At 50.0% G+C, this 23,783-nt stretch overlaps 29 non-coding genes across 29 annotated transcripts; all 29 read right to left on the bottom strand.

Moving 5' to 3' along the window:
• Positions 1 to 580: 580 nt before the first annotated feature.
• Trnaa-agc (transfer RNA alanine (anticodon AGC)) lies at positions 581 to 653 on the bottom strand. Its single transcript has one exon. It is a non-coding gene; the product is annotated as a tRNA-Ala (tRNA).
• Positions 654 to 1,066: 413 nt separating this feature from the next.
• On the bottom strand, positions 1,067 to 1,139 carry Trnaa-ugc (transfer RNA alanine (anticodon UGC)). Its single transcript has one exon. It is a non-coding gene; the product is annotated as a tRNA-Ala (tRNA).
• Positions 1,140 to 2,145: 1,006 nt separating this feature from the next.
• Positions 2,146 to 2,218, bottom strand: Trnaa-agc (transfer RNA alanine (anticodon AGC)). Its single transcript has one exon. It is a non-coding gene; the product is annotated as a tRNA-Ala (tRNA).
• Positions 2,219 to 2,631: 413 nt separating this feature from the next.
• Trnaa-ugc (transfer RNA alanine (anticodon UGC)) lies at positions 2,632 to 2,704 on the bottom strand. The gene has a single exon. It is a non-coding gene; the product is annotated as a tRNA-Ala (tRNA).
• A 1,006-nt stretch (positions 2,705 to 3,710) lies between these two features.
• Trnaa-agc (transfer RNA alanine (anticodon AGC)) lies at positions 3,711 to 3,783 on the bottom strand. The gene has a single exon. It is a non-coding gene; the product is annotated as a tRNA-Ala (tRNA).
• Positions 3,784 to 4,196: 413 nt separating this feature from the next.
• Trnaa-ugc (transfer RNA alanine (anticodon UGC)) lies at positions 4,197 to 4,269 on the bottom strand. Its single transcript has one exon. It is a non-coding gene; the product is annotated as a tRNA-Ala (tRNA).
• A 1,006-nt stretch (positions 4,270 to 5,275) lies between these two features.
• On the bottom strand, positions 5,276 to 5,348 carry Trnaa-agc (transfer RNA alanine (anticodon AGC)). The gene has a single exon. It is a non-coding gene; the product is annotated as a tRNA-Ala (tRNA).
• A 413-nt stretch (positions 5,349 to 5,761) lies between these two features.
• Trnaa-ugc (transfer RNA alanine (anticodon UGC)) lies at positions 5,762 to 5,834 on the bottom strand. Its single transcript has one exon. It is a non-coding gene; the product is annotated as a tRNA-Ala (tRNA).
• Positions 5,835 to 6,840: 1,006 nt separating this feature from the next.
• Positions 6,841 to 6,913, bottom strand: Trnaa-agc (transfer RNA alanine (anticodon AGC)). Its single transcript has one exon. It is a non-coding gene; the product is annotated as a tRNA-Ala (tRNA).
• A 413-nt stretch (positions 6,914 to 7,326) lies between these two features.
• On the bottom strand, positions 7,327 to 7,399 carry Trnaa-ugc (transfer RNA alanine (anticodon UGC)). Its single transcript has one exon. It is a non-coding gene; the product is annotated as a tRNA-Ala (tRNA).
• Positions 7,400 to 8,405: 1,006 nt separating this feature from the next.
• Positions 8,406 to 8,478, bottom strand: Trnaa-agc (transfer RNA alanine (anticodon AGC)). Its single transcript has one exon. It is a non-coding gene; the product is annotated as a tRNA-Ala (tRNA).
• A 413-nt stretch (positions 8,479 to 8,891) lies between these two features.
• Trnaa-ugc (transfer RNA alanine (anticodon UGC)) lies at positions 8,892 to 8,964 on the bottom strand. The gene has a single exon. It is a non-coding gene; the product is annotated as a tRNA-Ala (tRNA).
• Positions 8,965 to 9,970: 1,006 nt separating this feature from the next.
• On the bottom strand, positions 9,971 to 10,043 carry Trnaa-agc (transfer RNA alanine (anticodon AGC)). Its single transcript has one exon. It is a non-coding gene; the product is annotated as a tRNA-Ala (tRNA).
• Positions 10,044 to 10,456: 413 nt separating this feature from the next.
• Trnaa-ugc (transfer RNA alanine (anticodon UGC)) lies at positions 10,457 to 10,529 on the bottom strand. The gene has a single exon. It is a non-coding gene; the product is annotated as a tRNA-Ala (tRNA).
• Positions 10,530 to 11,535: 1,006 nt separating this feature from the next.
• On the bottom strand, positions 11,536 to 11,608 carry Trnaa-agc (transfer RNA alanine (anticodon AGC)). The gene has a single exon. It is a non-coding gene; the product is annotated as a tRNA-Ala (tRNA).
• Positions 11,609 to 12,021: 413 nt separating this feature from the next.
• Trnaa-ugc (transfer RNA alanine (anticodon UGC)) lies at positions 12,022 to 12,094 on the bottom strand. Its single transcript has one exon. It is a non-coding gene; the product is annotated as a tRNA-Ala (tRNA).
• Positions 12,095 to 13,586: 1,492 nt separating this feature from the next.
• Positions 13,587 to 13,659, bottom strand: Trnaa-ugc (transfer RNA alanine (anticodon UGC)). Its single transcript has one exon. It is a non-coding gene; the product is annotated as a tRNA-Ala (tRNA).
• A 1,006-nt stretch (positions 13,660 to 14,665) lies between these two features.
• Trnaa-agc (transfer RNA alanine (anticodon AGC)) lies at positions 14,666 to 14,738 on the bottom strand. Its single transcript has one exon. It is a non-coding gene; the product is annotated as a tRNA-Ala (tRNA).
• Positions 14,739 to 15,151: 413 nt separating this feature from the next.
• Trnaa-ugc (transfer RNA alanine (anticodon UGC)) lies at positions 15,152 to 15,224 on the bottom strand. Its single transcript has one exon. It is a non-coding gene; the product is annotated as a tRNA-Ala (tRNA).
• Positions 15,225 to 16,241: 1,017 nt separating this feature from the next.
• Positions 16,242 to 16,314, bottom strand: Trnaa-agc (transfer RNA alanine (anticodon AGC)). The gene has a single exon. It is a non-coding gene; the product is annotated as a tRNA-Ala (tRNA).
• A 413-nt stretch (positions 16,315 to 16,727) lies between these two features.
• On the bottom strand, positions 16,728 to 16,800 carry Trnaa-ugc (transfer RNA alanine (anticodon UGC)). Its single transcript has one exon. It is a non-coding gene; the product is annotated as a tRNA-Ala (tRNA).
• Positions 16,801 to 17,817: 1,017 nt separating this feature from the next.
• Trnaa-agc (transfer RNA alanine (anticodon AGC)) lies at positions 17,818 to 17,890 on the bottom strand. Its single transcript has one exon. It is a non-coding gene; the product is annotated as a tRNA-Ala (tRNA).
• Positions 17,891 to 18,303: 413 nt separating this feature from the next.
• Trnaa-ugc (transfer RNA alanine (anticodon UGC)) lies at positions 18,304 to 18,376 on the bottom strand. The gene has a single exon. It is a non-coding gene; the product is annotated as a tRNA-Ala (tRNA).
• Positions 18,377 to 19,382: 1,006 nt separating this feature from the next.
• On the bottom strand, positions 19,383 to 19,455 carry Trnaa-agc (transfer RNA alanine (anticodon AGC)). The gene has a single exon. It is a non-coding gene; the product is annotated as a tRNA-Ala (tRNA).
• A 413-nt stretch (positions 19,456 to 19,868) lies between these two features.
• On the bottom strand, positions 19,869 to 19,941 carry Trnaa-ugc (transfer RNA alanine (anticodon UGC)). Its single transcript has one exon. It is a non-coding gene; the product is annotated as a tRNA-Ala (tRNA).
• A 1,017-nt stretch (positions 19,942 to 20,958) lies between these two features.
• Trnaa-agc (transfer RNA alanine (anticodon AGC)) lies at positions 20,959 to 21,031 on the bottom strand. Its single transcript has one exon. It is a non-coding gene; the product is annotated as a tRNA-Ala (tRNA).
• Positions 21,032 to 21,444: 413 nt separating this feature from the next.
• Positions 21,445 to 21,517, bottom strand: Trnaa-ugc (transfer RNA alanine (anticodon UGC)). Its single transcript has one exon. It is a non-coding gene; the product is annotated as a tRNA-Ala (tRNA).
• A 1,006-nt stretch (positions 21,518 to 22,523) lies between these two features.
• On the bottom strand, positions 22,524 to 22,596 carry Trnaa-agc (transfer RNA alanine (anticodon AGC)). The gene has a single exon. It is a non-coding gene; the product is annotated as a tRNA-Ala (tRNA).
• Positions 22,597 to 23,009: 413 nt separating this feature from the next.
• Trnaa-ugc (transfer RNA alanine (anticodon UGC)) lies at positions 23,010 to 23,082 on the bottom strand. Its single transcript has one exon. It is a non-coding gene; the product is annotated as a tRNA-Ala (tRNA).
• Between the last annotated feature and the right edge of the window lie 701 nt (positions 23,083 to 23,783).

The following is a 23,783-nucleotide window of genomic DNA, read 5'->3' as shown; positions in this document are numbered from 1 at the left end:
GCACTCGCCCATGCAGCCGACTTTCACGACTTTACACGACGCTCACGCTAGTGACAGCCTCATTTATAGTTCGACGTCGCCCCAAAGCGAATGAGCACATTTCGCCTACGGCTTAGGCCGCCCTCCTAGTGTGGCTGCTCGGTGTCTGCAGGCAGCGAGGGGCTGCAAGCTTCCTGCGTTCGCACCTATGTCACCTGTGCTTGCTTGTCAGAGACAGACTATCGCAAAACATACAAATCACTCCATGAACTGATTGCTACGGCATCTGTTATCAGAAGTCACAACTAGCAACACCAGTAGCAGCCGACTGCACGCAAAGAATAGGAATGTGCAGTGGGATTTACGTGAACCCGGCGTAAGGCAGATCTTTCCGACGTAGGCTTAAGAATGTTATGGGAACACTTGTACTGTTTGTAAATTAAGTGTAGGAGTTGGAGGAGGGTGCTTCCTGCGCACGAATAACAGCTCGCTTGCCAATTGTGGATGCTAATCGTTCTCTTGTATCTGCCTAGACACATCTGCTGGCTGTGAATTACTCCACTTGCATGGCAAGGTGCGCATGTAGGGGTGTTAAAAATTCTGGAGGCGCTGGGTATCGATCCCAGTACCTCTCGCATGCTAAGCGAGCGCTCTACCATCTGAGCTACGCCCCCTCCATGATAAATTGTGCTACATACAGCAATATCAATGTCACAGACGCTTGCACTCCCATTATTCCGCAGACAAACACTACTCTCTATGTATCTGTGAGGGTGTCTTTCAGGTTTCGTGCATTCTGTATTGAATCGTAGTTGGCCACAATGGAAGTGGCACGCATCACGTCGAAAATAGAATTCGGACACCGCTCTGAGTAAGACGAACGTGTTGTCCACTCTCTAGACTTCAATGACGTTAAGCCGTGATACCTAAGACAGACCTGCACTCGATGACAGCCGGTCCCCACACATACATCTTGCTCTCCTTACGTCAGTATGCATCATACAAGTCTGTGACGCTGGCTTTGCAACATCTTGCGTGCTTTTAGGTTCGCCGCGATCAACACTTGGCATCCACTGACCACAAAACATGGAGGCGCCGGGGCTTGAACCCGGGACCTTTCACATGCAAAGCGAACGCTCTACCAACTGAGCTACGCCCCCATCCGCGACCAAACTGCGCTATTCTCCATTCCTTGAGACTCTGATGTGCACGGACACGATGCTTGGTTGGTTTGTAGCGCTGAAGGGACCAGAGTACAAAGGCGCGGACACGTTCATATACACAAGAGTTCCAAGTAGTTTCGATGCTCTGGTATTACGAATGCAAATTCCGTCTGTTTTTAACGTCTTAAATTGAAAGGGGGGTCACAAATTGCTCCGTTTTCACTCCTTGTCGACAATCACACAGCACCTGAGGTAACAAGCACATCTCGAGCCCCATTCTGCACTCCACTGTTCATGCAAACTCAGTGCCTCGCTCTTTGCTACTGTGTACCACTCTTGTCGTCCAACTGCAAAACACTGGGCCACAACAAGTTTCCACGTCTCCATTGCACTGCGCAAACTACGAAACGCTCCCCAAACATGGCACTACACTAGATCGCGTGTTTTTACGACTTTACACGACGCTCACGCTAGTGACAGCCTCATTTATAGTTCGACGTCGCCCCAAAGCGAATGAGCACATTTCGCCTACGGCTTAGGCCGCCCTCCTAGTGTGGCTGCTCGGTGTCTGCAGGCAGCGAGGGGCTGCAAGCTTCCTGCGTTCGCACCTATGTCACCTGTGCTTGCTTGTCAGAGACAGACTATCGCAAAACATACAAATCACTCCATGAACTGATTGCTACGGCATCTGTTATCAGAAGTCACAACTAGCAACACCAGTAGCAGCCGACTGCACGCAAAGAATAGGAATGTGCAGTGGGATTTACGTGAACCCGGCGTAAGGCAGATCTTTCCGACGTAGGCTTAAGAATGTTATGGGAACACTTGTACTGTTTGTAAATTAAGTGTAGGAGTTGGAGGAGGGTGCTTCCTGCGCACGAATAACAGCTCGCTTGCCAATTGTGGATGCTAATCGTTCTCTTGTATCTGCCTAGACACATCTGCTGGCTGTGAATTACTCCACTTGCATGGCAAGGTGCGCATGTAGGGGTGTTAAAAATTCTGGAGGCGCTGGGTATCGATCCCAGTACCTCTCGCATGCTAAGCGAGCGCTCTACCATCTGAGCTACGCCCCCTCCATGACAAATTGTGCTACATACAGCAATATCAATGTCACAGACGCTTGCACTCCCATTATTCCGCAGACAAACACTACTCTCTATGTATCTGTGAGGGTGTCTTTCAGGTTTCGTGCATTCTGTATTGAATCGTAGTTGGCCACAATGGAAGTGGCACGCATCACGTCGAAAATAGAATTCGGACACCGCTCTGAGTAAGACGAACGTGTTGTCCACTCTCTAGACTTCAATGACGTTAAGCCGTGATACCTAAGACAGACCTGCACTCGATGACAGCCGGTCCCCACACATACATCTTGCTCTCCTTACGTCAGTATGCATCATACAAGTCTGTGACGCTGGCTTTGCAACATCTTGCGTGCTTTTAGGTTCGCCGCGATCAACACTTGGCATCCACTGACCACAAAACATGGAGGCGCCGGGGCTTCAACCCGGGACCTTTCACATGCAAAGCGAACGCTCTACCAACTGAGCTACGCCCCCATCCGCGACCAAACTGCGCTATTCTCCATTCCTTGAGACTCTGATGTGCACGGACACGATGCTTGGTTGGTTTGTAGCGCTGAAGGGACCAGAGTACAAAGGCGCGGACACGTTCATATACACAAGAGTTCCAAGTAGTTTCGATGCTCTGGTATTACGAATGCAAATTCCGTCTGTTTTTAACGTCTTAAATTGAAAGGGGGGTCACAAATTGCTCCGTTTTCACTCCTTGTCGACAATCACACAGCACCTGAGGTAACAAGCACATCTCGAGCCCCATTCTGCACTCCACTGTTCATGCAAACTCAGTGCCTCGCTCTTTGCTACTGTGTACCACTCTTGTCGTCCAACTGCAAAACACTGGGCCACAACAAGTTTCCACGTCTCCATTGCACTGCGCAAACTACGAAACGCTCCCCAAACATGGCACTCGCCCATGCAGCCGACTTTTACGACTTTACACGACGCTCACGCTAGTGACAGCCTCATTTATAGTTCGACGTCGCCCCAAAGCGAATGAGCACATTTCGCCTACGGCTTAGGCCGCCCTCCTAGTGTGGCTGCTCGGTGTCTGCAGGCAGCGAGGGGCTGCAAGCTTCCTGCGTTCGCACCTATGTCACCTGTGCTTGCTTGTCAGAGACAGACTATCGCAAAACATACAAATCACTCCATGAACTGATTGCTACGGCATCTGTTATCAGAAGTCACAACTAGCAACACCAGTAGCAGCCGACTGCACGCAAAGAATAGGAATGTGCAGTGGGATTTACGTGAACCCGGCGTAAGGCAGATCTTTCCGACGTAGGCTTAAGAATGTTATGGGAACACTTGTACTGTTTGTAAATTAAGTGTAGGAGTTGGAGGAGGGTGCTTCCTGCGCACGAATAACAGCTCGCTTGCCAATTGTGGATGCTAATCGTTCTCTTGTATCTGCCTAGACACATCTGCTGGCTGTGAATTACTCCACTTGCATGGCAAGGTGCGCATGTAGGGGTGTTAAAAATTCTGGAGGCGCTGGGTATCGATCCCAGTACCTCTCGCATGCTAAACGAGCGCTCTACCATCTGAGCTACGCCCCCTCCATGATAAATTGTGCTACATACAGCAATATCAATGTCACAGACGCTTGCACTCCCATTATTCCGCAGACAAACACTACTCTCTATGTATCTGTGAGGGTGTCTTTCAGGTTTCGTGCATTCTGTATTGAATCGTAGTTGGCCACAATGGAAGTGGCACGCATCACGTCGAAAATAGAATTCGGACACCGCTCTGAGTAAGACGAACGTGTTGTCCACTCTCTAGACTTCAATGACGTTAAGCCGTGATACCTAAGACAGACCTGCACTCGATGACAGCCGGTCCCCACACATACATCTTGCTCTCCTTACGTCAGTATGCATCATACAAGTCTGTGACGCTGGCTTTGCAACATCTTGCGTGCTTTTAGGTTCGCCGCGATCAACACTTGGCATCCACTGACCACAAAACATGGAGGCGCCGGGGCTTGAACCCGGGACCTTTCACATGCAAAGCGAACGCTCTACCAACTGAGCTACGCCCCCATCCGCGACCAAACTGCGCTATTCTCCATTCCTTGAGACTCTGATGTGCACGGACACGATGCTTGGTTGGTTTGTAGCGCTGAAGGGACCAGAGTACAAAGGCGCGGACACGTTCATATACACAAGAGTTCCAAGTAGTTTCGATGCTCTGGTATTACGAATGCAAATTCCGTCTGTTTTTAACGTCTTAAATTGAAAGGGGGGTCACAAATTGCTCCGTTTTCACTCCTTGTCGACAATCACACAGCACCTGAGGTAACAAGCACATCTCGAGCCCCATTCTGCACTCCACTGTTCATGCAAACTCAGTGCCTCGCTCTTTGCTACTGTGTACCACTCTTGTCGTCCAACTGCAAAACACTGGGCCACAACAAGTTTCCACGTCTCCATTGCACTGCGCAAACTACGAAACGCTCCCCAAACATGGCACTCGCCCATGCAGCCGACTTTTACGACTTTACACGACGCTCACGCTAGTGACAGCCTCATTTATAGTTCGACGTCGCCCCAAAGCGAATGAGCACATTTCGCCTACGGCTTAGGCCGCCCTCCTAGTGTGGCTGCTCGGTGTCTGCAGGCAGCGAGGGGCTGCAAGCTTCCTGCGTTCGCACCTATGTCACCTGTGCTTGCTTGTCAGAGACAGACTATCGCAAAACATACAAATCACTCCATGAACTGATTGCTACGGCATCTGTTATCAGAAGTCACAACTAGCAACACCAGTAGCAGCCGACTGCACGCAAAGAATAGGAATGTGCAGTGGGATTTACGTGAACCCGGCGTAAGGCAGATCTTTCCGACGTAGGCTTAAGAATGTTATGGGAACACTTGTACTGTTTGTAAATTAAGTGTAGGAGTTGGAGGAGGGTGCTTCCTGCGCACGAATAACAGCTCGCTTGCCAATTGTGGATGCTAATCGTTCTCTTGTATCTGCCTAGACACATCTGCTGGCTGTGAATTACTCCACTTGCATGGCAAGGTGCGCATGTAGGGGTGTTAAAAATTCTGGAGGCGCTGGGTATCGATCCCAGTACCTCTCGCATGCTAAGCGAGCGCTCTACCATCTGAGCTACGCCCCCTCCATGATAAATTGTGCTACATACAGCAATATCAATGTCACAGACGCTTGCACTCCCATTATTCCGCAGACAAACACTACTCTCTATGTATCTGTGAGGGTGTCTTTCAGGTTTCGTGCATTCTGTATTGAATCGTAGTTGGCCACAATGGAAGTGGCACGCATCACGTCGAAAATAGAATTCGGACACCGCTCTGAGTAAGACGAACGTGTTGTCCACTCTCTAGACTTCAATGACGTTAAGCCGTGATACCTAAGACAGACCTGCACTCGATGACAGCCGGTCCCCACACATACATCTTGCTCTCCTTACGTCAGTATGCATCATACAAGTCTGTGACGCTGGCTTTGCAACATCTTGCGTGCTTTTAGGTTCGCCGCGATCAACACTTGGCATCCACTGACCACAAAACATGGAGGCGCCGAGGCTTGAACCCGGGACCTTTCACATGCAAAGCGAACGCTCTACCAACTGAGCTACGCCCCCATCCGCGACCAAACTGCGCTATTCTCCATTCCTTGAGACTCTGATGTGCACGGACACGATGCTTGGTTGGTTTGTAGCGCTGAAGGGACCAGAGTACAAAGGCGCGGACACGTTCATATACACAAGAGTTCCAAGTAGTTTCGATGCTCTGGTATTACGAATGCAAATTCCGTCTGTTTTTAACGTCTTAAATTGAAAGGGGGGTCACAAATTGCTCCGTTTTCACTCCTTGTCGACAATCACACAGCACCTGAGGTAACAAGCACATCTCGAGCCCCATTCTGCACTCCACTGTTCATGCAAACTCAGTGCCTCGCTCTTTGCTACTGTGTACCACTCTTGTCGTCCAACTGCAAAACACTGGGCCACAACAAGTTTCCACGTCTCCATTGCACTGCGCAAACTACGAAACGCTCCCCAAACATGGCACTCGCCCATGCAGCCGACTTTTACGACTTTACACGACGCTCACGCTAGTGACAGCCTCATTTATAGTTCGACGTCGCCCCAAAGCGAATGAGCACATTTCGCCTACGGCTTAGGCCGCCCTCCTAGTGTGGCTGCTCGGTGTCTGCAGGCAGCGAGGGGCTGCAAGCTTCCTGCGTTCGCACCTATGTCACCTGTGCTTGCTTGTCAGAGACAGACTATCGCAAAACATACAAATCACTCCATGAACTGATTGCTACGGCATCTGTTATCAGAAGTCACAACTAGCAACACCAGTAGCAGCCGACTGCACGCAAAGAATAGGAATGTGCAGTGGGATTTACGTGAACCCGGCGTAAGGCAGATCTTTCCGACGTAGGCTTAAGAATGTTATGGGAACACTTGTACTGTTTGTAAATTAAGTGTAGGAGTTGGAGGAGGGTGCTTCCTGCGCACGAATAACAGCTCGCTTGCCAATTGTGGATGCTAATCGTTCTCTTGTATCTGCCTAGACACATCTGCTGGCTGTGAATTACTCCACTTGCATGGCAAGGTGCGCATGTAGGGGTGTTAAAAATTCTGGAGGCGCTGGGTATCGATCCCAGTACCTCTCGCATGCTAAGCGAGCGCTCTACCATCTGAGCTACGCCCCCTCCATGATAAATTGTGCTACATACAGCAATATCAATGTCACAGACGCTTGCACTCCCATTATTCCGCAGACAAACACTACTCTCTATGTATCTGTGAGGGTGTCTTTCAGGTTTCGTGCATTCTGTATTGAATCGTAGTTGGCCACAATGGAAGTGGCACGCATCACGTCGAAAATAGAATTCGGACACCGCTCTGAGTAAGACGAACGTGTTGTCCACTCTCTAGACTTCAATGACGTTAAGCCGTGATACCTAAGACAGACCTGCACTCGATGACAGCCGGTCCCCACACATACATCTTGCTCTCCTTACGTCAGTATGCATCATACAAGTCTGTGACGCTGGCTTTGCAACATCTTGCGTGCTTTTAGGTTCGCCGCGATCAACACTTGGCATCCACTGACCACAAAACATGGAGGCGCCGGGGCTTGAACCCGGGACCTTTCACATGCAAAGCGAACGCTCTACCAACTGAGCTACGCCCCCATCCGCGACCGAACTGCGCTATTCTCCATTCCTTGAGACTCTGATGTGCACGGACACGATGCTTGGTTGGTTTGTAGCGCTGAAGGGACCAGAGTACAAAGGCGCGGACACGTTCATATACACAAGAGTTCCAAGTAGTTTCGATGCTCTGGTATTACGAATGCAAATTCCGTCTGTTTTTAACGTCTTAAATTGAAAGGGGGGTCACAAATTGCTCCGTTTTCACTCCTTGTCGACAATCACACAGCACCTGAGGTAACAAGCACATCTCGAGCCCCATTCTGCACTCCACTGTTCATGCAAACTCAGTGCCTCGCTCTTTGCTACTGTGTACCACTCTTGTCGTCCAACTGCAAAACACTGGGCCACAACAAGTTTCCACGTCTCCATTGAACTGCGCAAACTACGAAACGCTCCCCAAACATGGCACTCGCCCATGCAGCCGACTTTTACGACTTTACGCAACGCTCACGCTAGTGACAGCCTCATTTATAGTTCGACGTCGCCCCAAAGCGAATGAGCACATTTCGCCTACGGCTTAGGCCGCCCTCCTAGTGTGGCTGCTCGGTGTCTGCAGGCAGCGAGGGGCTGCAAGCTTCCTGCGTTCGCACCTATGTCACCTGTGCTTGCTTGTCAGAGACAGACTATCGCAAAACATACAAATCACTCCATGAACTGATTGCTACGGCATCTGTTATCAGAAGTCACAACTAGCAACACCAGTAGCAGCCGACTGCACGCAAAGAATAGGAATGTGCAGTGGGATTTACGTGAACCCGGCGTAAGGCAGATCTTTCCGACGTAGGCTTAAGAATGTTATGGGAACACTTGTACTGTTTGTAAATTAAGTGTAGGAGTTGGAGGAGGGTGCTTCCTGCGCACGAATAACAGCTCGCTTGCCAATTGTGGATGCTAATCGTTCTCTTGTATCTGCCTAGACACATCTGCTGGCTGTGAATTACTCCACTTGCATGGCAAGGTGCGCATGTAGGGGTGTTAAAAATTCTGGAGGCGCTGGGTATCGATCCCAGTACCTCTCGCATGCTAAGCGAGCGCTCTACCATCTGAGCTACGCCCCCTCCATGATAAATTGTGCTACATACAGCAATATCAATGTCACAGACGCTTGCACTCCCATTATTCCGCAGACAAACACTACTCTCTATGTATCTGTGAGGGTGTCTTTCAGGTTTCGTGCATTCTGTATTGAATCGTAGTTGGCCACAATGGAAGTGGCACGCATCACGTCGAAAATAGAATTCGGACACCGCTCTGAGTAAGACGAACGTGTTGTCCACTCTCTAGACTTCAATGACGTTAAGCCGTGATACCTAAGACAGACCTGCACTCGATGACAGCCGGTCCCCACACATACATCTTGCTCTCCTTACGTCAGTATGCATCATACAAGTCTGTGACGCTGGCTTTGCAACATCTTGCGTGCTTTTAGGTTCGCCGCGATCAACACTTGGCATCCACTGACCACAAAACATGGAGGCGCCGGGGCTTGAACCCGGGACCTTTCACATGCAAAGCGAACGCTCTACCAACTGAGCTACGCCCCCATCCGCGACCAAACTGCGCTATTCTCCATTCCTTGAGACTCTGATGTGCACGGACACGATGCTTGGTTGGTTTGTAGCGCTGAAGGGACCAGAGTACAAAGGCGCGGACACGTTCATATACACAAGAGTTCCAAGTAGTTTCGATGCTCTGGTATTACGAATGCAAATTCCGTCTGTTTTTAACGTCTTAAATTGAAAGGGGGGTCACAAATTGCTCCGTTTTCACTCCTTGTCGACAATCACACAGCACCTGAGGTAACAAGCACATCTCGAGCCCCATTCTGCACTCCACTGTTCATGCAAACTCAGTGCCTCGCTCTTTGCTACTGTGTACCACTCTTGTCGTCCAACTGCAAAACACTGGGCCACAACAAGTTTCCACGTCTCCATTGCACTGCGCAAACTACGAAACGCTCCCCAAACATGGCACTCGCCCATGCAGCCGACTTTTACGACTTTACACGACGCTCACGCTAGTGACAGCCTCATTTATAGTTCGACGTCGCCCCAAAGCGAATGAGCACATTTCGCCTACGGCTTAGGCCGCCCTCCTAGTGTGGCTGCTCGGTGTCTGCAGGCAGCGAGGGGCTGCAAGCTTCCTGCGTTCGCACCTATGTCACCTGTGCTTGCTTGTCAGAGACAGACTATCGCAAAACATACAAATCACTCCATGAACTGATTGCTACGGCATCTGTTATCAGAAGTCACAACTAGCAACACCAGTAGCAGCCGACTGCACGCAAAGAATAGGAATGTGCAGTGGGATTTACGTGAACCCGGCGTAAGGCAGATCTTTCCGACGTAGGCTTAAGAATGTTATGGGAACACTTGTACTGTTTGTAAATTAAGTGTAGGAGTTGGAGGAGGGTGCTTCCTGCGCACGAATAACAGCTCGCTTGCCAATTGTGGATGCTAATCGTTCTCTTGTATCTGCCTAGACACATCTGCTGGCTGTGAATTACTCCACTTGCATGGCAAGGTGCGCATGTAGGGGTGTTAAAAATTCTGGAGGCGCTGGGTATTGATCCCAGTACCTCTCGCATGCTAAGCGAGCGCTCTACCATCTGAGCTACGCCCCCTCCATGATAAATTGTGCTACATACAGCAATATCAATGTCACAGACGCTTGCACTCCCATTATTCCGCAGACAAACACTACTCTCTATGTATCTGTGAGGGTGTCTTTCAGGTTTCGTGCATTCTGTATTGAATCGTAGTTGGCCACAATGGAAGTGGCACGCATCACGTCGAAAATAGAATTCGGACACCGCTCTGAGTAAGACGAACGTGTTGTCCACTCTCTAGACTTCAATGACGTTAAGCCGTGATACCTAAGACAGACCTGCACTCGATGACAGCCGGTCCCCACACATACATCTTGCTCTCCTTACGTCAGTATGCATCATACAAGTCTGTGACGCTGGCTTTGCAACATCTTGCGTGCTTTTAGGTTCGCCGCGATCAACACTTGGCATCCACTGACCACAAAACATGGAGGCGCCGGGGCTTGAACCCGGGACCTTTCACATGCAAAGCGAACGCTCTACCAACTGAGCTACGCCCCCATCCGCGACCGAACTGCGCTATTCTCCATTCCTTGAGACTCTGATGTGCACGGACACGATGCTTGGTTGGTTTGTAGCGCTGAAGGGACCAGAGTACAAAGGCGCGGACACGTTCATATACACAAGAGTTCCAAGTAGTTTCGATGCTCTGGTATTACGAATGCAAATTCCGTCTGTTTTTAACGTCTTAAATTGAAAGGGGGGTCACAAATTGCTCCGTTTTCACTCCTTGTCGACAATCACACAGCACCTGAGGTAACAAGCACATCTCGAGCCCCATTCTGCACTCCACTGTTCATGCAAACTCAGTGCCTCGCTCTTTGCTACTGTGTACCACTCTTGTCGTCCAACTGCAAAACACTGGGCCACAACAAGTTTCCACGTCTCCATTGCACTGCGCAAACTACGAAACGCTCCCCAAACATGGCACTCGCCCATGCAGCCGACTTTTACGACTTTACACGACGCTCACGCTAGTGACAGCCTCATTTATAGTTCGACGTCGCCCCAAAGCGAATGAGCACATTTCGCCTACGGCTTAGGCCGCCCTCCTAGTGTGGCTGCTCGGTGTCTGCAGGCAGCGAGGGGCTGCAAGCTTCCTGCGTTCGCACCTATGTCACCTGTGCTTGCTTGTCAGAGACAGACTATCGCAAAACATACAAATCACTCCATGAACTGATTGCTACGGCATCTGTTATCAGAAGTCACAACTAGCAACACCAGTAGCAGCCGACTGCACGCAAAGAATAGGAATGTGCAGTGGGATTTACGTGAACCTGGCGTAAGGCAGATCTTTCCGACGTAGGCTTAAGAATGTTATGGGAACACTTGTACTGTTTGTAAATTAAGTGTAGGAGTTGGAGGAGGGTGCTTCCTGCGCACGAATAACAGCTCGCTTGCCAATTGTGGATGCTAATCGTTCTCTTGTATCTGCCTAGACACATCTGCTGGCTGTGAATTACTCCACTTGCATGGCAAGGTGCGCATGTAGGGGTGTTAAAAATTCTGGAGGCGCTGGGTATCGATCCCAGTACCTCTCGCATGCTAAGCGAGCGCTCTACCATCTGAGCTACGCCCCCTCCATGATAAATTGTGCTACATACAGCAATATCAATGTCACAGACGCTTGCACTCCCATTATTCCGCAGACAAACACTACTCTCTATGTATCTGTGAGGGTGTCTTTCAGGTTTCGTGCATTCTGTATTGAATCGTAGTTGGCCACAATGGAAGTGGCACGCATCACGTCGAAAATAGAATTCGGACACCGCTCTGAGTAAGACGAACGTGTTGTCCACTCTCTAGACTTCAATGACGTTAAGCCGTGATACCTAAGACAGACCTGCACTCGATGACAGCCGGTCCCCACACATACATCTTGCTCTCCTTACGTCAGTATGCATCATACAAGTCTGTGACGCTGGCTTTGCAACATCTTGCGTGCTTTTAGGTTCGCCGCGATCAACACTTGGCATCCACTGACCACAAAACATGGAGGCGCCGGGGCTTGAACCCGGGACCTTTCACATGCAAAGCGAACGCTCTACCAACTGAGCTACGCCCCCATCCGCGACCAAACTGCGCTATTCTCCATTCCTTGAGACTCTGACGTGCACGGACACGATGCTTGGTTGGTTTGTAGCGCTGAAGGGACCAGAGTACAAAGGCGCGGACACGTTCATATACACAAGAGTTCCAAGTAGTTTCGATGCTCTGGTATTACGAATGCAAATTCCGTCTGTTTTTAACGTCTTAAATTGAAAGGGGGGTCACAAATTGCTCCGTTTTCACTCCTTGTCGACAATCACACAGCACCTGAGGTAACAAGCACATCTCGAGCCCCATTCTGCACTCCACTGTTCATGCAAACTCAGTGCCTCGCTCTTTGCTACTGTGTACCACTCTTGTCGTCCAACTGCAAAACACTGGGCCACAACAAGTTTCCACGTCTCCATTGCACTGCGCAAACTACGAAACGCTCCCCAAACATGGCACTCGCCCATGCAGCCGACTTTTACGACTTTACACGACGCTCACGCTAGTGACAGCCTCATTTATAGTTCGACGTCGCCCCAAAGCGAATGAGCACATTTCGCCTACGGCTTAGGCCGCCCTCCTAGTGTGGCTGCTCGGTGTCTGCAGGCAGCGAGGGGCTGCAAGCTTCCTGCGTTCGCACCTATGTCACCTGTGCTTGCTTGTCAGAGACAGACTATCGCAAAACATACAAATCACTCCATGAACTGATTGCTACGGCATCTGTTATCAGAAGTCACAACTAGCAACACCAGTAGCAGCCGACTGCACGCAAAGAATAGGAATGTGCAGTGGGATTTACGTGAACCTGGCGTAAGGCAGATCTTTCCGACGTAGGCTTAAGAATGTTATGGGAACACTTGTACTGTTTGTAAATTAAGTGTAGGAGTTGGAGGAGGGTGCTTCCTGCGCACGAATAACAGCTCGCTTGCCAATTGTGGATGCTAATCGTTCTCTTGTATCTGCCTAGACACATCTGCTGGCTGTGAATTACTCCACTTGCATGGCAAGGTGCGCATGTAGGGGTGTTAAAAATTCTGGAGGCGCTGGGTATCGATCACAGTACCTCTCGCATGCTAAGTGAGCGCTCTACCATCTGAGCTACGCCCCCTCCATGATAAATTGTGCTACATACAGCAATATCAATGTCACAGACGCTTGCACTCCCATTATTCCGCAGACAAACACTACTCTCTATGTATCTGTGAGGGTGTCTTTCAGGTTTCGTGCATTCTGTATTGAATCGTAGTTGGCCACAATGGAAGTGGCACGCATCACGTCGAAAATAGAATTCGGACACCGCTCTGAGTAAGACGAACGTGTTGTCCACTCTCTAGACTTCAGTGACGTTAAGCCGTGATACCTAAGACAGACCTGCACTCGATGACAGCCGGTCCCCACACATACATCTTGCTCTCCTTACGTCAGTATGCATCATACAAGTCTGTGACGCTGGCTTTGCAACATCTTGCGTGCTTTTAGGTTCGCCGCGATCAACACTTGGCATCCACTGACCACAAAACATGGAGGCGCCGGGGCTTGAACCCGGGACCTTTCACATGCAAAGCGAACGCTCTACCAACTGAGCTACGCCCCCATCCGCGACCAAACTGCGCTATTCTCCATTCCTTGAGACTCTGATGTGCACGGACACGATGCTTGGTTGGTTTGTAGCGCTGAAGGGACCAGAGTACAAAGGCGCGGACACGTTCATATACACAAGAGTTCCAAGTAGTTTCGATGCTCTGGTATTACGAATGCAAATTCCGTCTGTTTTTAACGTCTTAAATTGAAAGGGGGGTCACAAATTGCTCCGTTTTCACTCCTTGTCGACAATCACACAGCACCTCAGGTAACAAGCACATCTCGAGCCCCATTCTGCACTCCACTGTTCATGCAAACTCAGTGCCTCGCTCTTTGCTACTGTGTACCACTCTTGTCGTCCAACTGCAATACACTGGGCCACAACAAGTTTCCACGTCTCCATTGCACTGCGCAAACTACGAAACGCTCCCCAAACATGGCACTCGCCCATGCAGCCGACTTTTACGACTTTACACGACGCTCACGCTAGTGACAGCCTCATTTATAGTTCGACGTCGCCCCAAAGCGAATGAGCACATTTCGCCTACGGCTTAGGCCGCCCTCCTAGTGTGGCTGCTCGGTGTCTGCAGGCAGCGAGGGGCTGCAAGCTTCCTGCGTTCGCACCTATGTCACCTGTGCTTGCTTGTCAGAGACAGACTATCGCAAAACATACAAATCACTCCATGAATTGATTGCTACGGCATCTGTTATCAGAAGTCACAACTAGCAACACCAGTAGCAGCCGACTGCACGCAAAGAATAGGAATGTACAGTGGGATTTACGTGAACCCGGCGTAAGGCAGATCTTTCCGACGTAGGCTTAAGAATCTTATGGGAACACTTGTACTGTTTGTAAATTAAGTGTAGGAGTTGGAGGAGGGTGCTTCCTGCGCACGAATAACAGCTCGCTTGCCAATTGTGGATGCTAATCGTTCTCTTGTATCTGCCTAGACACATCTGCTGGCTGTGAATTACTCCACTTGCATGGCAAGGTGCGCATGTAGGTGTGTTAAAAATTCTGGAGGCGCTGGGTATCGATCCCAGTACCTCTCGCATGCTAAGCGAGCGCTCTACCATCTGAGCTACGCCCCCTCCATGATAAATTGTGCTACATACAGCAATATCAATGTCACAGACGCTTGCACTCCCATTATTCCGCAGACAAACACTACTCTCTATGTATCTGTGAGGGTGTCTTTCAGGTTTCGTGCATTCTGTATTGAATCGTAGTTGGCCACAATGGAAGTGGCACGCATCACGTCGAAAATAGAATTCGGACACCGCTCTGAGTAAGACGAACGTGTTGTCCACTCTCTAGACTTCAATGACGTTAAGCCGTGATACCTAAGACAGACCTGCACTCGATGACAGCCGGTCCCCACACATACATCTTGCTCTCCTTACGTCAGTATGCATCATACAAGTCTGTGACGCTGGCTTTGCAACATCTTGCGTGCTTTTAGGTTCGCCGCGATCAACACTTGGCATCCACTGACCACAAAACATGGAGGCGCCGGGGCTTGAACCCGGGACCTTTCGCATGCAAAGCGAACGCTCTACCAACTGAGCTACGCCCCCATCCGGGACCAAACTGCGCTATTCTCCATTCCTCGAGACTCTGATGTGCACGGACACGATGCTTGGTTGGTTTGTAGCGCTGAAGGGACCAGAGTACAAAGGCGCGGACACGTTCATATACACAAGAGTTCCAAGTAGTTTCGATGCTCTGGTATTACGAATGCAAATTCCGTCTGTTTTTAACGTCTTAAATTGAAAGGGGGGTCACAAATTGCTCCGTTTTCACTCCTTGTCGACAATCACACAGCACCTGAGGTAACAAGCACATCTCGAGCCCCATTCTGCACTCCACTGTTCATGCAAACTCAGTGCCTCGCTCTTTGCTACTGTGTACCACTCTTGTCGTCCAACTGCAAAACACTGGGCCACAACAAGTTTCCACGTCTCCATTGCACTGCGCAAACTACGAAACGCTCCCCAAAGATGGCACTCGCCCATGCAGCCGACTTTTACGACTTTACACGACGCTTACGCAACGCTCACGCTAGTGAAAGCCTCATTTATAGTTCGACGTCGCCCCAAAGCGAATGAGCACATTTCGCCTACGGCTTAGGCCGCCCTCCTAGTGTGGCTGCTCGGTGTCTGCAGGCAGCGAGGGGCTGCAAGCTTCCTGCGTTCGCACCTATGTCACCTGTGCTTGCTTGTCAGAGACAGACTATCGCAAAACATACAAATCACTCCATGAACTGATTGCTACGGCATCTGTTATCAGAAGTCACAACTAGCAACACCAGTAGCAGCCGACTGCACGCAAAGAATAGGAATGTGCAGTGGGATTTACGTGAACCTGGCGTAAGGCAGATCTTTCCGACGTAGGCTTAAGAATGTTATGGGAACACTTGTACTGTTTGTAAATTAAGTGTAGGAGTTGGAGGAGGGTGCTTCCTGCGCACGAATAACAGCTCGCTTGCCAATTGTGGATGCTAATCGTTCTCTTGTATCTGCCTAGACACATCTGCTGGCTGTGAATTACTCCACTTGCATGGCAAGGTGCGCATGTAGGGGTGTTAAAAATTCTGGAGGCGCTGGGTATCGATCCCAGTACCTCTCGCATGCTAAGCGAGCGCTCTACCATCTGAGCTACGCCCCCTCCATGATAAATTGTGCTACATACAGCAATATCAATGTCACAGACGCTTGCACTCCCATTATTCCGCAGACAAACACTACTCTCTATGTATCTGTGAGGGTGTCTTTCAGGTTTCGTGCATTCTGTATTGAATCGTAGTTGGCCACAATGGAAGTGGCACGCATCACGTCGAAAATAGAATTCGGACACCGCTCTGAGTAAGACGAACGTGTTGTCCACTCTCTAGACTTCAATGACGTTAAGCCGTGATACCTAAGACAGACCTGCACTCGATGACAGCCGGTCCCCACACATACATCTTGCTCTCCTTACGTCAGTATGCATCATACAAGTCTGTGACGCTGGCTTTGCAACATCTTGCGTGCTTTTAGGTTCGCCGCGATCAACACTTGGCATCCACTGACCACAAAACATGGAGGCGCCGGGGCTTGAACCCGGGACCTTTCACATGCAAAGCGAACGCTCTACCAACTGAGCTACGCCCCCATCCGCGACCAAACTGCGCTATTCTCCATTCCTTGAGACTCTGATGTGCACGGACACGATGCTTGGTTGGTTTGTAGCGCTGAAGGGACCAGAGTACAAAGGCGCGGACACGTTCATATACACAAGAGTTCCAAGTAGTTTCGATGCTCTGGTATTACGAATGCAAATTCCGTCTGTTTTTAACGTCTTAAATTGAAAGGGGGGTCACAAATTGCTCCGTTTTCACTCCTTGTCGACAATCACACAGCACCTGAGGTAACAAGCACATCTCGAGCCCCATTCTGCACTCCACTGTTCATGCAAACTCAGTGCCTCGCTCTTTGCTACTGTGTACCACTCTTGTCGTCCAACTGCAAAACACTGGGCCACAACAAGTTTCCACGTCTCCATTGCACTGCGCAAACTACGAAACGCTCCCCAAAGATGGCACTCGCCCATGCAGCCGACTTTTACGACTTTACACGACGCTTACGCAACGCTCACGCTAGTGACAGCCTCATTTATAGTTCGACGTCGCCCCAAAGCGAATGAGCACATTTCGCCTACGGCTTAGGCCGCCCTCCTAGTGTGGCTGCTCGGTGTCTGCAGGCAGCGAGGGGCTGCAAGCTTCCTGCGTTCGCACCTATGTCACCTGTGCTTGCTTGTCAGAGACAGACTATCGCAAAACATACAAATCACTCCATGAACTGATTGCTACGGCATCTGTTATCAGAAGTCACAACTAGCAACACCAGTAGCAGCCGACTGCACGCAAAGAATAGGAATGTGCAGTGGGATTTACGTGAACCCGGCGTAAGGCAGATCTTTCCGACGTAGGCTTAAGAATGTTATGGGAACACTTGTACTGTTTGTAAATTAAGTGTAGGAGTTGGAGGAGGGTGCTTCCTGCGCACGAATAACAGCTCGCTTGCCAATTGTGGATGCTAATCGTTCTCTTGTATCTGCCTAGACACATCTGCTGGCTGTGAATTACTCCACTTGCATGGCAAGGTGCGCATGTAGGGGTGTTAAAAATTCTGGAGGCGCTGGGTATCGATCCCAGTACCTCTCGCATGCTAAGCGAGCGCTCTACCATCTGAGCTACGCCCCCTCCATGATAAATTGTGCTACATACAGCAATATCAATGTCACAGACGCTTGCACTCCCATTATTCCGCAGACAAACACTACTCTCTATGTATCTGTGAGGGTGTCTTTCAGGTTTCGTGCATTCTGTATTGAATCGTAGTTGGCCACAATGGAAGTGGCACGCATCACGTCGAAAATAGAATTCGGACACCGCTCTGAGTAAGACGAACGTGTTGTCCACTCTCTAGACTTCAATGACGTTAAGCCGTGATACCTAAGACAGACCTGCACTCGATGACAGCCGGTCCCCACACATACATCTTGCTCTCCTTACGTCAGTATGCATCATACAAGTCTGTGACGCTGGCTTTGCAACATCTTGCGTGCTTTTAGGTTCGCCGCGATCAACACTTGGCATCCACTGACCACAAAACATGGAGGCGCCGGGGCTTGAACCCGGGACCTTTCACATGCAAAGCGAACGCTCTACCAACTGAGCTACGCTCCCATCCGCAACCAAACTGCGCTATTCTCCATTCCTTGAGACTCTGATGTGCACGGACACGATGCTTGGTTGGTTTGTAGCGCTGAAGGGACCAGAGTACAAAGGCGCGGACACGTTCATATACACAAGAGTTCCAAGTAGTTTCGATGCTCTGGCATTACGAATGCAAATTCCGTCTGTTTTTAACGTCTTAAATTGAAAGGGGGGTCACAAATTGCTCCGTTTTCACTCCTTGTCGACAATCACACAGCACCTGAGGTAACAAGCACATCTCGAGCCCCATTCTGCACTCCACTGTTCATGCAAACTCAGTGCCTCGCTCTTTGCTACTGTGTACCACTCTTGTCGTCCAACTGCAAAACACTGGGCCACAACAAGTTTCCACGTCTCCATTGCACTGCGCAAACTACGAAACGCTCCCCAAACATGGCACTCGCCCATGCAGCCGACTTTTACGACTTTACACGACGCTCACGCTAGTGAAAGCCTCATTTATAGTTCGACGTCGCCCCAAAGCGAATGAGCACATTTCGCCTACGGCTTAGGCCGCCCTCCTAGTGTGGCTGCTCGGTGTCTGCAGGCAGCGAGGGGCTGCAAGCTTCCTGCGTTCGCACCTATGTCACCTGTGCTTGCTTGTCAGAGACAGACTATCGCAAAACATACAAATCACTCCATGAACTGATTGCTACGGCATCTGTTATCAGAAGTCACAACTAGCAACACCAGTAGCAGCCGACTGCACGCAAAGAATAGGAATGTGCAGTGGGATTTACGTGAACCTGGCGTAAGGCAGATCTTTCCGACGTAGGCTTAAGAATGTTATGGGAACACTTGTACTGTTTGTAAATTAAGTGTAGGAGTTGGAGGAGGGTGCTTCCTGCGCACGAATAACAGCTCGCTTGCCAATTGTGGATGCTAATCGTTCTCTTGTATCTGCCTAGACACATCTGCTGGCTGTGAATTACTCCACTTGCATGGCAAGGTGCGCATGTAGGGGTGTTAAAAATTCTGGAGGCGCTGGGTATCGATCCCAGTACCTCTCGCATGCTAAGCGAGCGCTCTACCATCTGAGCTACGCCCCCTCCATGATAAATTGTGCTACATACAGCAATATCAATGTCACAGACGCTTGCACTCCCATTATTCCGCACACAAACACTACTCTCTATGTATCTGTGAGGGTGTCTTTCAGGTTTCGTGCATTCTGTATTGAATCGTAGTTGGCCACAATGGAAGTGGCACGCATCACGTCGAAAATAGAATTCGGACACCGCTCTGAGTAAGACGAACGTGTTGTCCACTCTCTAGACTTCAATGACGTTAAGCCGTGATACCTAAGACAGACCTGCACTCGATGACAGCCGGTCCCCACACATACATCTTGCTCTCCTTACGTCAGTATGCATCATACAAGTCTGTGACGCTGGCTTTGCAACATCTTGCGTGCTTTTAGGTTCGCCGCGATCAACACTTGGCATCCACTGACCACAAAACATGGAGGCGCCGGGGCTTGAACCCGGGACCTTTCACATGCAAAGCGAACGCTCTACCAACTGAGCTACGCCCCCATCCGCGACCAAACTGCGCTATTCTCCATTCCTTGAGACTCTGATGTGCACGGACACGATGCTTGGTTGGTTTGTAGCGCTGAAGGGACCAGAGTACAAAGGCGCGGACACGTTCATATACACAAGAGTTCCAAGTAGTTTCGATGCTCTGGTATTACGAATGCAAATTCCGTCTGTTTTTAACGTCTTAAATTGAAAGGGGGGTCACAAATTGCTCCGTTTTCACTCCTTGTCGACAATCACACAGCACCTGAGGTAACAAGCACATCTCGAGCCCCATTCTGCACTCCACTGTTCATGCAAACTCAGTGCCTCGCTCTTTGCTACTGTGTACCACTCTTGTCGTCCAACTGCAAAACACTGGGCCACAACAAGTTTCCACGTCTCCATTGAACTGCGCAAACTACGAAACGCTCCCCAAACATGGCACTCGCCCATGCAGCCGACTTTTACGACTTTACACGACGCTTACGCAACGCTCACGCTAGTGACAGCCTCATTTATAGTTCGACGTCGCCCCAAAGCGAATGAGCACATTTCGCCTACGGCTTAGGCCGCCCTCCTAGTGTGGCTGCTCGGTGTCTGCAGGCAGCGAGGGGCTGCAAGCTTCCTGCGTTCGCACCTATGTCACCTGTGCTTGCTTGTCAGAGACAGACTATCGCAAAACATACAAATCACTCCATGAACTGATTGCTACGGCATCTGTTATCAGAAGTCACAACTAGCAACACCAGTAGCAGCCGACTGCACGCAAAGAATAGGAATGTGCAGTGGGATTTACGTGAACCCGGCGTAAGGCAGATCTTTCCGACGTAGGCTTAAGAATGTTATGGGAACACTTGTACTGTTTGTAAATTAAGTGTAGGAGTTGGAGGAGGGTGCTTCCTGCGCACGAATAACAGCTCGCTTGCCAATTGTGGATGCTAATCGTTCTCTTGTATCTGCCTAGACACATCTGCTGGCTGTGAATTACTCCACTTGCATGGCAAGGTGCGCATGTAGGGGTGTTAAAAATTCTGGAGGCGCTGGGTATCGATCCCAGTACCTCTCGCATGCTAAGCGAGCGCTCTACCATCTGAGCTACGCCCCCTCCATGATAAATTGTGCTACATACAGCAATATCAATGTCACAGACGCTTGCACTCCCATTATTCCGCAGACAAACACTACTCTCTATGTATCTGTGAGGGTGTCTTTCAGGTTTCGTGCATTCTGTATTGAATCGTAGTTGGCCACAATGGAAGTGGCACGCATCACGTCGAAAATAGAATTCGGACACCGCTCTGAGTAAGACGAACGTGTTGTCCACTCTCTAGACTTCAATGACGTTAAGCCGTGATACCTAAGACAGACCTGCACTCGATGACAGCCGGTCCCCACACATACATCTTGCTCTCCTTACGTCAGTATGCATCATACAAGTCTGTGACGCTGGCTTTGCAACATCTTGCGTGCTTTTAGGTTCGCCGCGATCAACACTTGGCATCCACTGACCACAAAACATGGAGGCGCCGGGGCTTGAACCCGGGACCTTTCACATGCAAAGCGAACGCTCTACCAACTGAGCTACGCCCCCATCCGCGACCAAACTGCGCTATTCTCCATTCCTTGAGACTCTGATGTGCACGGACACGATGCTTGGTTGGTTTGTAGCGCTGAAGGGACCAGAGTACAAAGGCGCGGACACGTTCATATACACAAGAGTTCCAAGTAGTTTCGATGCTCTGGTATTACGAATGCAAATTCCGTCTGTTTTTAACGTCTTAAATTGAAAGGGGGGTCACAAATTGCTCCGTTTTCACTCCTTGTCGACAATCACACAGCACCTGAGGTAACAAGCACATCTCGAGCCCCATTCTGCACTCCACTGTTCATGCAAACTCAGTGCCTCGCTCTTTGCTACTGTGTACCACTCTTGTCGTCCAACTGCAAAACACTGGGCCACAACAAGTTTCCACGTCTCCATTGCACTGCGCAAACTACGAAACGCTCCCCAAACATGGCACTCGCCCATGCAGCCGACTTTTACGACTTTACACGACGCTCACGCTAGTGACAGCCTCATTTATAGTTCGACGTCGCCCCAAAGCGAATGAGCACATTTCGCCTACGGCTTAGGCCGCCCTCCTAGTGTGGCTGCTCGGTGTCTGCAGGCAGCGAGGGGCTGCAAGCTTCCTGCGTTCGCACCTATGTCACCTGTGCTTGCTTGTCAGAGACAGACTATCGCAAAACATACAAATCACTCCATGAACTGATTGCTACGGCATCTGTTATCAGAAGTCACAACTAGCAACACCAGTAGCAGCCGACTGCACGCAAAGAATAGGAATGTGCAGTGGGATTTACGTGAACCCGGCGTAAGGCAGATCTTTCCGACGTAGGCTTAAGAATGTTATGGGAACACTTGTACTGTTTGTAAATTAAGTGTAGGAGTTGGAGGAGGGTGCTTCCTGCGCACGAATAACAGCTCGCTTGCCAATTGTGGATGCTAATCGTTCTCTTGTATCTGCCTAGACACATCTGCTGGCTGTGAATTACTCCACTTGCATGGCAAGGTGCGCATGTAGGGGTGTTAAAAATTCTGGAGGCGCTGGGTATCGATCCCAGTACCTCTCGCATGCTAAGCGAGCGCTCTACCATCTGAGCTACGCCCCCTCCATGATAAATTGTGCTACATACAGCAATATCAATGTCACAGACGCTTGCACTCCCATTATTCCGCAGACAAACACTACTCTCTATGTATCTGTGAGGGTGTCTTTCAGGTTTCGTGCATTCTGTATTGAATCGTAGTTGGCCACAATGGAAGTGGCACGCATCACGTCGAAAATAGAATTCGGACACCGCTCTGAGTAAGACGAGCGTGTTGTCCACTCTCTAGACTTCAATGACGTTAAGCCGTGATACCTAAGACGGACCTGCACTCGATGACAGCCGGTCCCCACACATACATCTTGCTCTCCTTACGTCAGTATGCATCATACAAGTCTGTGACGCTGGCTTTGCAACATCTTGCGTGCTTTTAGGTTCGCCGCGATCAACACTTGGCATCCACTGACCACAAAACATGGAGGCGCCGGGGCTTGAACCCGGGACCTTTCACATGCAAAGCGAACGCTCTACCAACTGAGCTACGCCCCCATCCGCGACCAAACTGCGCTATTCTCCATTCCTTGAGACTCTGATGTGCACGGACACGATGCTTGGTTGGTTTGTAGCGCTGAAGGGACCAGAGTACAAAGGCGCGGACACGTTCATATACACAAGAGTTCCAAGTAGTTTCGATGCTCTGGTATTACGAATGCAAATTCCGTCTGTTTTTAACGTCTTAAATTGAAAGGGGGGTCACAAATTGCTCCGTTTTCACTCCTTGTCGACAATCACACAGCACCTGAGGTAACAAGCACATCTCGAGCCCCATTCTGCACTCCACTGTTCATGCAAACTCAGTGCCTCGCTCTTTGCTACTGTGTACCACTCTTGTCGTCCAACTGCAAAACACTGGGCCACAACAAGTTTCCACGTCTCCATTGAACTGCGCAAACTACGAAACGCTCCCCAAACATGGCACTCGCCCATGCAGCCGACTTTTACGACTTTACACGACGCTTACGCAACGCTCACGCTAGTGACAGCCTCATTTATAGTTCGACGTCGCCCCAAAGCGAATGAGCACATTTCGCCTACGGCTTAGGCCGCCCTCCTAGTGTGGCTGCTCGGTGTCTGCAGGCAGCGAGGGGCTGCAAGCTTCCTGCGTTCGCACCTATGTCACCTGTGCTTGCTTGTCAGAGACAGACTATCGCAAAACATACAAATCACTCCATGAACTGATTGCTACGGCA

This window comes from Schistocerca gregaria, chromosome 6 (genome assembly GCF_023897955.1).
Source record: "Schistocerca gregaria isolate iqSchGreg1 chromosome 6, iqSchGreg1.2, whole genome shotgun sequence".
In the NCBI taxonomy this organism is placed as follows: Eukaryota; Metazoa; Arthropoda; class Insecta; order Orthoptera; family Acrididae; genus Schistocerca; species Schistocerca gregaria.
The sequence above is the reverse complement of the archived record's forward strand: the minus strand, read 5'-3'. Positions and strand labels throughout refer to the sequence as shown.